The sequence below is a fragment of the Eurosta solidaginis genome, chromosome 3 (genome assembly GCF_040869045.1).
Source record: "Eurosta solidaginis isolate ZX-2024a chromosome 3, ASM4086904v1, whole genome shotgun sequence".
In the NCBI taxonomy this organism is placed as follows: Eukaryota; Metazoa; Arthropoda; class Insecta; order Diptera; family Tephritidae; genus Eurosta; species Eurosta solidaginis.
The window spans coordinates 256,527,913-256,541,843 of NC_090321.1; the positions used below are offsets into that span (position 1 = coordinate 256,527,913).

The 13,931-nt window shown below is 34.0% G+C and overlaps 1 non-coding gene across 1 annotated transcript; it reads left to right on the top strand.

The window, feature by feature from the left end:
- The first annotated feature begins 5,323 nt into the window (after positions 1-5,323).
- On the top strand, positions 5,324-5,419 carry TRNAY-GUA (transfer RNA tyrosine (anticodon GUA)). Its single transcript has 2 exons — positions 5,324-5,360; positions 5,384-5,419. It is a non-coding gene; the product is annotated as a tRNA-Tyr (tRNA).
- The last annotated feature ends 8,512 nt before the right edge of the window (positions 5,420-13,931 follow it).

Here is a 13,931-nt window from a genome sequence, read left to right on the forward strand (position 1 = left end):
AAGTTATTAATTTTTTATTATTTTTCAATAAATGCACACCTTGAGTATGTCAGATTGGTTCTATGAGTTATTCTGTATTAATTTAAATTGAAAAGAAAATTTTATTGATCATAGCTTTCGGCTAAGCTTTCAATAGAGTTTTTGTACGTAGTAACTCCCATAGCGGAACCAGTAACAGGTGACTGCCGATAAACAGCTGATTGGAACTTTTATACTCAGCTGAGAAGAGCTCACAGAGTATATTAATCTTGTTCGCATAACGGTACCCCGTAACGGCATAAGCTAATCGAGATATATATAGACTTCTATATATCAAAATGATCTGGGCGAAAAAATAATTTCATTTAGCCATGTCCGTCCGTCCGTTAACACGATAACTTGAGTAAATTCTGACGTATCTTAATGAAATTTGGCATGTGAGATCCAGGGCACACATCTCAGATCGCTGTTTAAAATGAACGAAATCGGACTATAACCACGCCCACTTTTTTCGTTACCAAAAACGGTTAAAGCGTTGAAACTTGGTAGGTGGGTTGATCTTATGACACAGAATAGAAAATTAGTAAAATTTTGGACAATGGGCGTGACACCGCCCACTTTTAAAAGAAGGTAATTTAAAAGTTTTACAAGCTGTAATTTGGCAGTCGTTGAAGATATCATTTGGCAGGCAAAGTTAATCCTTTACTACATGTGTTCTAAATAAAAATTACCAAAATCGGATGACGAACACTTTTTAAACAAAAAATTTTGAAAGTCAAATTTTAACAAAAAATTTAATACCTTTACAGTATTAAGTAACTTATGTCAACATTCAACTCCAGTAATGATACGGTGCAACAAAATACAAAAATAAAAGGAAATTTCAAAATGGGCGTGGCTCCGCTCTTTTTCATTTAATTTGTTAATTTTTAATACCATAAGTCGAACAAAAATTTATCAATCCTTGTGAAATTTGGTAAGGGAATATCCTCTATGAAGATAGCAGTTTTCTGTGAAAATGGGCGAAATCGGTTGAAGCCACGCCCAGTTTTTATACCCAGTCGAGCGCCTGTCCTTCCGCTCGGCCGTTGACACGATAACTTGAGCAAAAATCGATATATCTTTACTAAACTCAGTTCACGTACTTATCTGAATTCACTTTATCTTGGTATTGAAGTTGGGCGTAATTCGACTATATTCACGCCCACTTTTTCGATATCGAAAATTCCGAAAAATGAAAAAAGTGCAATAATTCTATACCAAATACGAAAAAAGGGATGAAACAAGAAAAAGCTTTGTACAATGGGTGTGACGCCTACCATATTAAGTAGAAGAAAGTGGAAAAGTTCTGCAAGGCGAAGTCAAAAGCCCTTGGAATCATGGCAGGAATACTGTTCGTGGTATTACATATATAAATAAATTAGTGGTACCCGACAAATGATGTTCTTGGTCACGCTGGTCCACATTTTGGTCGATATATCTTCACATATACAGCAACTAAGGGCCGCTCTCTTTTAAAACCCTCATTAGTACCTTTAATTTGATACCCATATCGTACAACCACATTCTAGAGTCACACCTGGTCGACCTTTATGGCGATATCCCGAAATGGCATCCACCTATAGAACTATGGCCCACTCCCTTTTAAAATACTCTTTAATACCTTTCATTTTATACCCATGTCATACAAACACATTCCAGGGTTAACCTAGGTTCATTTTCCTACATGGTGATTTTCCTTTATTTGTCTCCAAAGCTCTCAGCTGAGTATGTAATGTTCGGTTACACCCGAACTTAGCCTTCCTTACTTGTTTTTATTATTTTTATTTTTTGATGGCAGCGTTGGTATGGCAGGTAGTGTGCTGAAGGTTCAAAAGACTTGAAGACCCGTTAAATAAATAAAACAAATCCATGAAGGCCAATTTGAAAAACCCTTATATCAGAATATTCTTTAAAAACTATCTCAGAGTTTGTATTAAAGGCCGACTGTTTCAGAACTCGATTGAAAATTGCCTATCTTAGTTTTCCTTTTCATAAGCGTGCTACCTCACTAGAAAATGTATTAAGTTTATTCTAAGGTAGGGCGTGTATGAAACTAATTTTGATATAGGTGGGGTTTCAAAAGTTTTCCCAAGATATGGTGTTTTCACAACAGCAGCCGAGAAAAAAGCACTCATCAATCGAAATACGAATTGTGCTTGCTAGTATTTGCGGTGATGGGCATACAATTTTAGGAAACCATTAAAGTCAAATAAAATGCTGGGCGATCGGTCTAAAACAATGTCCAATCAATGACCCACACTATCGGCATATTTGCGCCTCAAACCATTTAATTATAATGATCAATGGGTTTACAAGTGTTGTTGTTGTTGTAGCAGTGCTTCGGCCCATCTAATAGCTGCGATCACTCAGTAATTGTCATCAATATCCTCTAACGGGAGTTCGAGGAACTTGCAGTTTCAAAAAGGTTGGGGACCACGGAGGTAAGGCGTTGGTTTCACATTGCAATTGAAAAAATGGTGAGGACACGTTAAAAGCAGGATATATGTATGTATCTTGTGTCATAAGACTTTAACCTATTACAGTATCCAGATCTTAGTTGAGCTAGAGTGACGCACGTCTCCCTCTAGATGTTGCTTCCCTCAGCTGCGAGTTTAGGGTACTTGTCTTTGAGAACGGGGTTCACCAATCATTTTTTGGCATAGTAATTTGACCAATTTTGTGGTTGTCTATGAGGGCCTTTTTGTGCTTCTTTTCTTCAATGAGATGTCTGTTTAGATGAGTTTTCTGGATATTCAACAGAATCTGTTTGTTTAGTGTTTCATTTCCCTTACTGTGTAGATGATGTTCGCTTCCCATGTCAGCCGGTTCTATGTACTGAAGCTACTCCATATTTTTCCCGACCAAGGACTTGTAACGCAAAATTATACCTAAAATTGTTTCGAAGTAATCCTGAAATCCTACCTAATTCGTTCCGTAAAAGTCTCGACATAATTCAGAAAATAATCCCTTAGTTATCCTGAAATGATCCTGTAACACTCCCGAATGGTTTTGAAATATTCTCAAAATGATCCCAATGTTATCCCAAAGTGATACCTTAAATAATACCGAGGAGATCCTGAAATTGTTTCAAATTGGTCCTGAATTAGTTTCGAAATGATTCCGAAAATAATCCAGAAGTGATCCTGTAACTATCCGGGAATACTTTCAAAATAATCCAGAAATGATCTTGAAGTTGTCCCGAAGTGATATCTGAAAGAGTCCCGGAGGGATTCTGAAATTTTACCAAATTGTTACTGAAATAGTCTAGAAATAAATCCGAAAATAATTTCAAAATAATCTTGAAATTATCTTGTCACTCTGCCGAAATGGTTTCGAAATGACCATATAGTTGCTTCGAAGTGATACCTGAATAATCCCGAAGTTATCCTGAAACTGTACCAAATTGGTTTTGAAATAGTTTCGAAATGATTCCAAAAGTAATGTCGAAATGATCTTGTAATGCTCCCGAAATGGTTTCGAAATACTTTCAAATTGATCCTTAAATAGCCTTGAAGTTTTCCTTAAAACATCCCAAAATATTCACGTAACAGTCCCGAATAATCCCCGGTTGTTCCAAAAATATACAATATAATTCCATCTGTTTGAAAATTTGATCCAGTCCGTCGGTCCGTTAGGCATGGATAAAGGTGGCACTCCTCCTCTTTTTTGCTGAATGAACATTGGAAAATTTAGTCTAGCCTTCAAAAATGGCAATGCAAAGTTCAAATATAGTTTAAACTCGCACTGAAAAACAATTAACATAAATTCCCATTTTACTACCGATAGTTCATATAACCCTGTAAGAATATATCACAGAAAAGCTATAGTGAAAAAAATGTTTTCCCGCTTTTATTTAGCTGGCACGAATTTTGTAATTGAAATTTAAGTAACTTCCCGATAAGCTACAAGCTTGAAACTTGGAATATAGTTCAGAACCCGATGAAAAAAAATCCGATATGTGGCGCATGGATCGAAATATTTCAAAAAATCGTATTTGTGGTCCGATTTGTATTATATTTGGAACATATAATACATACATGAATAGAAAGCGGCCTATGAAAAAAAGCGCCGCTAGGTGGCGCATGGATCGAGATATTCAAAAAATCGTATTTGTGGTCCGATTTGGCTCATATTTGAAACACATAATACATACATGAATAGAAAGCGACCTAAAAAAATCGCCGCTAGGTGGCGCAAGGATCGAGATATTCATAAAAATCGTATTTGTGTCCGATTTCGCTCGTATTTGGAACACATAATACATACATGAATAGAAAACGGCCTCTGAAAAATCTCCGCTAGATGGCGCAAAGATCGATATATTCAAAAAATCGTATTTCTGGATCACATAATACATACATGAATAGAAAGCGACCTATGATGTCCGATTTGGCTCATATTTGGAACAAATATTACATACATACAGTCCGGTAGAAGTGACATCAAAATATTTTGGAGTTCGAGGAGGGACAAGCATACGTGGCGCAGAGTGGAGTAAAATCTTTGGAAGGATTATGTATTGAGGACTTATTTTGTAACAAATTGTCAGGAAAGAGTCCGTGTAATAATGGGTCACTAAATGAACTAAATAGAATGAGAAATAATAGGCAAAAAATATAGACTAAAAACTTGAAAATAAAATAATTAAAAAAAATTTTAAGTTAAAAGGGTTTTACTGAAAACAATACTTACATGAAGTAATAATAATACTAAAATCTAGAAAATAATTAGGTAGGTCCTAAGTACTAGTCGTCACACCCCTCATAAATCAAGGGCGTTGATCGGACAATTAAATAAAAGCGTTGCACGCGTAAAATTTCTATTGATAGTCATACATATATAAGACCAACTAAACCTTAATCAAATTATGCTACGCTTCACATTTTTAGAAATTTCATGCGCCCAACGCTTTTATTTGTCTGATCAACGCCCTATATTGATGAGGAGTGTGACGACTAGTACATAGGACCTACCTAATTATTTTCTAGCTTTTAGTATTATTATTACTTCATGTAAGTATTGTTTTCTATAAAACCGTTTAACATAAAAATTTTCCTTTAATTATTTTATTCATTTTTCAAATCTTCTCAAGAAAATAATTCGAGCATTCTCAACTTGTTTCATGTTACGGTCTAATGTACATATGTGTGTACAGACAACTTATGCATGTACATCCATACATACAAACTTATGTGTATTAAGCAATATTCAAAAATTTCATGTTTATAAGTTTGTATTGACAGATTTGCCGTGTTTTACTGTTACTTATTCATGTATGCATGGAAGCAGTGATATATTAGTACCTTCGATAGCTCAGTTGGTAGAGCGGTGGACTGTAGAGTATCAACAAATAATTGTAGAAATCCATAGGTCGCTGGTTCAAATCCGGCTCGAAGGAATCAATTATTTTGTAATTTTTTTTTTTCAAAAATACTAAACTTATATTTTTTAATTTTCTAAGCCGAAGTATGGTAGACTATCTTAACATCAGTTATCGCTTAGAAGCATAGCTTTCATATAACGCGTAACAAGTAAAAAGAGGTTTCACGGTCACAATTGCTACTTTAACAAATAAAAGTTTCTCACTGAGAGAAATGTTAAAAATAGAGCGATAAAAAGTATATATCGTTTTTGGCGAGATAAAATAAAAAAATCACTTTTCAAATTATACCTGATAAACATGATTCATACTACATATGTGACCGGTCTATGAAAAGGTGGCTTATGACTCAAAAACACAGCTGTTAACAGCTGTTTATCGCAAAAAAAAAAACAGCTGTGCCTCGCAATTTATTTTTTGAGTTATAAGCCACCTTTTCATAGACCGGGTCACAAAGACTTATTATGTATACCAATTTCACACAGAAGCTTATACGAGTCATACTTTTTTTTAGTGAAATAATTATTTTTTCCTTTTCTCACAGGGCCACTTCCTTCATTCACGAAGAACCATCAGCAGCCCTTAAATATTATTAAGTTTTTTTACCAAATAATTGTTGGAAAAGAAAGGCTGATTTCCTCCTCCTAATCAAAAAATAAAATAAAAAATAAATTTTGCACCAAACCAAACACATACATATGTATGTGCCTATTTTTGTTTTAAACCTTTTTATTTAGCTTGACTGAGTAGCGTTGTTTACGAATTTTGTAATTAAAATTAAAGTAACTTCCCGATAAGCTACAAGCTTCAAACTTGGAATGTAGTTCAGAACCCGATGGCAATGCAATAAAAAGAAAAAAAACTCCGCTAGATGGCGTATGGATTGATATATTTAAAAAAATCGTATTTTTGATCCGTGTTAGGTACATACGGAATAGAAAGCGACATATGAAAAAAATCGCCGCCAGATGGCGCAAGGATCGAGATATTCAAAATAATTGTATTTGTGGTCCGATTTGGCTCATATTTGGAGCACATATTACATACAGGAATAAAAAGCGATCTATGCCTAACGGACTGACGGTCGTGGAATTTCTTAAAAACGTGAGGCGTAGCATAACCTGATTAAGGTTCAGTTGGTCTTAACTATACATATATGAAAATATCATTTGTAAAAATATAAGCGGTTGACTATCAACAGAAATATGACGCGGCCCCCGCTTTTATTTAAGTATTTGTCTGATCAACGTCCTATATTGATGACAAGTGTGATGACTAGTACCTAGGACATTTCTAATTATTTTCTCGCTTTTAGTATTATTATTATTTAATGTAAGTATTGTTTTCAACAAAACCGTTAAATAACTAAAACCGTTTAACTTAAAATTAAAAAAAAATTATTTTATTTTATATTGTGGCGAATATTAGCATCACTATGATGTTAGTAAATAATCACAACAACAAAAAAACAAGCAGCCACACTTTCATATGTACAAGGCAACGAAGAGTATTCCACACACATAACCAGCATCTCGAAGCGACGAGATTATTTCACATACACATATAAGTGTCAGCAGATAAGAGCAGAAGTTGTTACTCACACATACACACGCATATCGCTAAATAACCAAGTATGAGATACAACTGTTCCAGAAGGCATGTTCGTGAAAAGTCTAGACCTTAGGAGAATTTCTTTATTCGACAGTTCAGCGATTCGAACGTTAGCAGAAGGTGCATACTTATCAGGAAATCCCCAAAATTTGTTACAATACTAGATATCTGCAGAAATAACTTTTTACATTTTTTCGTATATGTCTGTTTTTTTTATAAAAGGAAATTATTTTATTTTTGATTGCTAATTGTTCGATTGAGAATAAAATCCGAAACACCAGCAAACCTGATTAGATTTCTAACACCGTTAGGCATTCGATCAAGCAGTAACGAACTAATTCTGAGTTCGTATTTCGTATGAAACATTGAGTTCATTAAACTAAGCTGACCAGACGTCCTCCTTTTAGGAGGATTGTCCTTCGAAAATACAGCTTGTCCTCCGAATGAAATTCTTGTTCACTTTTGTCCTCCTTTTTGACAAAATTGTCCTCATTTTCTAGTGTGTCAGCTAAAATTTTATTCGACGAATTTTTATCTCCTATGTACACTAAATTATTATATGCAAGCTTCGAAGATGCTCACAATACCACTTCGCTTTGAGAAGTTGACTAAAAACTACCAATTTTGTTTGTAATGTGCCCAGGCTATTATACTGAAATACTATGTGTCTAGGCTATTATGCTGAATACTATCTTAACATATGTACGTAGTTATCGATGTATCGATACTTGGCTTGAATCACTATTGCTGTCATTGTTTTCGGATTACCTGTTGCTGTCGATATAAAAAGGTAATAAGTTAATTAGTTATAAAGATCAATAATAAATCTAACCATTTCCCTAGAACTAACATGTCCGCGAAAAAAAGAAAATGTCATTTAACCGAAAATTTAAAGGCAGAATTCGCTTTCATACATTTATGCGAGAAGAAAGACGATTCTTTTGTGAGATGCGACATTTGCTTAGCTGAATTCACCATTGCAGTTGGCGGTAGATCGAGCATAACAAAACATCTTTCTTCAAAAAAACACCAAAGCAGTTCAAATTTGGAAACTACCCCCCACAAGGTAACAAGCTTTGTAAGAGGTGAACAATTTGGAGATTCTGAAAAGAAACTGCGGAAGGTTTTACAGCATATCACGCTGTAATGCATAACCAAAGTTTTAGAAGCTTAGACTATGTATTCAAAATTAACCGATGTTTGTATAATCAAAAATTTCACTGCGCTAGAACTAAAGGTGAGGCAATAGTTCGTAATGTTTTTCATCAATATGCAATAGATGTGCTTAGAGATTACTTAGAGAAAGCTGTTTTTGTGACTATGTTGTCAGATGCCTCAAACCACAAAGATATAAAATTGTATCCTATTTTAGTTCGCTATATGGATTTTGAAAAAGGTATTCAAACAAAAATTTTGTCTTTTGAATCAATAAAAGGTGAGACGTCTGAAATATTGTCCAACCACTTACATAATGTGATCGAAACCAATAATTTACAAAGTAAAGTAATTGCAATATGCGCTGATAACACCAATACAAACTTTGGAGGCGTCAATCGTAATGGTATTAACAATATCCATAAAAAATTAATGTCTTTGTGTAAAAAAACACTCCTTGCAATAGGGTGCAATGCACATATTTTTTCAAATGCTTTAAATAATGCTTCTAGTTTAATGAGTATTTATGTCGAAATCGTTATAGTACAAATTTATTTACATTTTGAACGGTTTACGGTTAGGGTCACTTCGTTGAAGGGTTTTTGTGAGGACGCCTAAGTAGAATACAAAATGTTGTTAGGTTATTCAAAAACCAGGTGGCTGGCGCTAACCCCAGCAATTGAAAGAGTGCTGAAATTATTTGAACCGTTGAAATCATATTTTCTAAGTTTGGAAAAATTTCCTCTTAATCTAAAAAACTTCTTCTTAAATGAATATGCTGAAACAATTTTGTTATTTATCCATAGTCAGGCCACCATGTTTCACTCATTAATAAACAAGATTGAAAGGGAAAACATAACAGCAACTGAAGTAAGTTTTCACTATAACACTTTGAAAACTCAGCTAAAACGAAGATGTGATTGTAATTGTTTGCCATTAATTGTTCAGTCAAATTTAAACAAATTGTATAGAAACAATTCGGAAATAAAAAGAAGTTTTATTGGATGTAAAAAATTTTTATAAAGCCGCTATTGAATATTTAGAAAATTGGACAAAACACAACCATTACTCATTTTTGTTAAAAAATGAAATCGAATGGGAGCATGTATTGAAATCTTTGCTCTTTTGTAAAAACAAACTAGGTATTGTTATTGATGATAACTTGCTGTTTGATGAGGTATACAGTTTAACAATGTGTTGAGCAATAATATATTAAATGAAATAGGAGATGTAGAGATTGATAAAAAATTGATCCATATATTCAACTTTTTTACAAAACACCACATTCCTTTTAATAACGTGAACATATTAATAGAAACCGCTCTATGTTTACCGGGCACAAACGAAAATGTTGAAAGAGTATTTTCAATATCTAATGATATATGGACAAGTGAAAAGTCAAGACTTGATGAGAAGACTTTAGCAGCAATGATAATTGTTAAATGTAATATTGATTTAGATTGTATGTCGTTTTATAACTTATTAAAAATAATGATGGTTTATTGAAGAAAATACATTCAAATGCCAAATTTTGATCTCATTTTTTATTTGTAATAGCCATTAAAAGCAAAAATATGGAAAAATCTATATACAGTACCTTGAAATATGTACGTATGTATATCAACATTGACTAACTTATAATTTTTTAAAATTCGCTTGCCGCTATTTACCTGTTTTTAGTTATATAACCTGTGAATTGTTTTTGTTTTTATTTAAAACAGTGTTCATTTTCGTATATTATATGTTTCTAAATAAATAAATGAAAAAAATAATTTGTGTTTTATATGCGGAAAATTTGTCCTCCTTTCTTGCCAAAAATTTTGCTCATATTAGCAATTTTTATGTTTTTAGTACAGTTGTCCTCCTTTTTCTCCAAAAAATTCTGGTCAGCTTAATTAAACGCTACTATATACATTGAAAAAAATGAAGTTAGTAAATCATCAAACCAGGTTTATTGTTCTTGAATTAACAGTTATTCTGTAAAAATTATCGTATTATGGTTAATTCAACCGAGTTTTTTTGTCAGGAAAAGAAATTTGTTTAGTTATTTCAACAGAAGAAAATGTATTTCCCTCTAGTAACAATATTCTGTACAAGTGACAGATGCTCATTCAATCTAACTGATTTTTCTATTTAATGATCTGATTTCATTGGTCATTTTAACAGCGAATAACTGCCAATATTAAGCAAATACTCAGCTAAATTTAGGGAGAATCTTACGCTCACGGCGCTCATTTTGATCTTTTGACAATCCTGCCACAGAAATCTCTGTCATATCAACAACCACTGAAATATTTTAACAGTTTTTGTTGGTATTTTTAGAGTGGGATTAAAAATTGTTAATTAACAGAGCAAACTCCTTCTTTACAACATCTGATACACTACTCAAAGGTGTATACACGACACCAGGCTCTTCTTTGATTTCTGGCAGATCAATAAGCTTCAGAAAGTATTTTTCCCAATGAATGGACGCTAAATACCCCATAATTCACATTAAACAATTTAATTGTGAGTTTGTAACAGAGATCCACTTAATCCTGCTCGTGATCAATTTAAAAAATAAGTTTCCAACCTGTCCAATGATCCCTTTTTTACATAGATTTAATATGGTAAGCGATTACATACTTTTTAAATCACATACGCACCGTCATTTTGGACTTAATTAACGTTTATCTATTCACTTGTCGGTTAATTTTACAGATGTTAGCTAATTAAGTACATACATCTTCATATCACATCGAGATAAGGGTTTTCATACTTTCAGGAATCTCACCGCGACGACCTTCCCCGTTGTTTGTGCTTTTGGTTTGTAATATATTTATTATAACATGGGAGATATGATGAAGGCCATAATTGCAGAGCATTTTCGTTTTATCAACCTTATAATAAAAAAAAAAATTATAAATTTGTACATAAATAGGTACTTAAAAAATGAACAAGTTAGGTATTATAATGTAAACTATGAAAAGTGCTGTTTCGAGATAAGGGAGCATTTTTTCCTCAAAACAATTATTTTCAAGCCAATAATTCTTTCCCCTCCCAGTTCTTTCAATTGGCACTTTTAACATGTGATGTCCTTCGAAATGGCAATTGCCCCGCTCTGCGGGCTTTTAATAAATTTAAACACATATAGCTCAGACTTAAGCGGTGTTGGTACGAATGTGGCTACCAACTGTCCCTCTTTGCATTCCATTAGCGCCAGTTCGTAGGTAGTTAATAAATATGTAAAGCGAATATCGGCTTGTTCCAATTTTTCCTGCAGGGATAGAAAGCTTAGGAATGACTCAGAAAAGACGAGCTTCCGATCAAATCATTTAGCGCTATGTAAGTGTTTTCCAGCATTAGAACCAAATGCTCTAGTCACTATAGGTTCCAAGAAATATTTTTTAACTTAACTGAATCATAAGATCATTTGTTAAAGCATACATATTTAAATATTCATCGAAGTCAGCTTTAATTAATGAATAAAATATCACCGTCATTTTTTATAAGCACACAATACCTTGAAGTTTTTCTATTAATATGGACTGAATGTAGCTTAAACTTGTTATACCCAGCTGTTCTTGTATACAGGGTATTATAACTTTGATTGGATAACGGTTGGCTGTACAAGTATAAAGGAATCGGGATAGATATAGCCTTCCATATATCAAAATCATCAGTATCGAAAAAAAATCGAATCGTTAAACCTATCGTAACAAAATTCGGCAGAGAGGTTGCCTTTACTATAAGGAATGCTTTGAAGAAAAATTTACGAAATCGGTTAAGGACCACGCCCACCTTCATTTCCCAAGTGGATTTATAACAATAAATAGGAAAAAAATCAAATTTAAAAAAATGGGCATGGCGCCGCCCCTTTTATGACTAAGCAATTGGGTAGTCGGGGTAGTCGGGCGCGGTGCACGCAAATACAAAAAACCGAATTAGTAACGAGTAATAACAATTTATTCACTTTATAAATAATGAAAATAAATAGCACCGCCACTTAGGACATTCAAAATTATAAAAATGTTTAATAACAAATTATTAAATGTGAACTGGATAAATTGATTATAATTCAAAAGGATATATGGTAGGATAACTCAACTGGGGGCTAGCTGCTGGCTCGTGAACGTTCCAAAAAAGAAGAAAGAGTGTTACCGAGAAAAGGTCCGCGCCACCTGCCGATAGCTAACTTTCGTCGAGTTTTTCCCCTTCGAAATTAGCGCTCAGCAGGTGTTAGCTGTTACCGGTAAATAAACTAAAGCGCGCGTTAGGGTGGTCCGAAAAATTTAGGCTGGTGGCCTAAACAGGAGCCATAACTCGAAGAGAAATTAGTTCAGTATGTTTATGTATTATTGCGCAGCCTTGTAACACTATTAAGCACGCAAACCAAACAACAACAGCAATTCAAGTGTACGGCTGGGTATTTAATGTTCGTTTTCACCCGAAACTTAGACTTCCTTACTTGTGTTTTCTATCACTTCTCAAAAAATATGCAAATTTAAAGGCGAGGTGTGGTTTGACAGCAATTTTCGATGCTTAACAGTTTCTCATGGATTGGTGAACGAGATGTGGGCATACCTTGCCTAGGTTCATAGTTCGATTTTATGGAAGGTTATTAAGGAAATATAAGCGACAAATTTCGTTAAATCTAAAGTTCTCAAAAGCACTTCTTAAATTTACGTCTCGATGCGACCTTTGTTTAGATTTATTGTGCTTGACCTTTCAGCCTATTACTGTACTCTTAGGCATTTTATGCCATATCATAATTAAGACTCCCGCCACCAAGATTGAAGAGTCTCCGCCTTGCTAAAACGGCGCATTAGCAGCTTACAAAAGTGATAGATTTGTATATCGAATTGATTTAACTTACTTAGGTGATATCGAAGACTACAGAGTCCCGTATAGTTCCCAGTTCGTAGGTCTTCTGTGCTTAGATAAATGAGTTTAGCTGATACTATACTTGCTGGGAGTATAAACAATTTGGTCTGCCTTTGTCCGGGAATTCAATCCAGTATCATCAGTACGGTTTTGTTTTCCAGTTACATAGGGTTTCTCTAGTGTGTGCCTTTGTGAGTTCACAAAGCGGATTGGACCATATACTGCTGCTTATGAACCCCAGAGGCAAGAAGCTAGGATCAATATGAAACTTCCGAATCTCTATTATCTCTGTGGCGTCAAATGTCTCAAATAAGCGACATTTCCGAGTTTTAAACTAGAAATAGTTTATACGTGTGTTTTCCAAACTAGACTTTTAAAGAACATGGATTCTATGGGATTGCTCATTCGGAACTTTACCCCAGTCAACCTCAGTAAATTATTGATCAGGATTGACTCGTTTCACTACAGACCGTTGTATTTTTTAAGTTCAAGTTTGCCTCTCAGTAAATTAAATAACTACGTACATAAATGCCGTTATGTGTGAGTTTACTCTCCACGCTACACACTCTTGTTCTGTTGGTTCACTTATTGATGCGCTCAACTTTTATTAATGCATTTTCACGACCTTCAACAATATCATTTGTCATTATTTGCGTGCTAATCGTATGTAAATATACAAATTTAGTTCCACTTTGCAACATAGAAACGTATAGGGGCATTCCATGCAAACTCATCTTACCCATATGTTTTGCTTCACCGACTTCGCTAACATCCTTTTATACCGCTCGAAAAAGGTTTCTATGATTTCTTTCCTTTTTTTCTCCCAGTAAATAAAAAGATATTAATTATTCTATGTATTCCTGTTTTTATAACTTATTGGATGATGTGCGAGTTGGGTGTT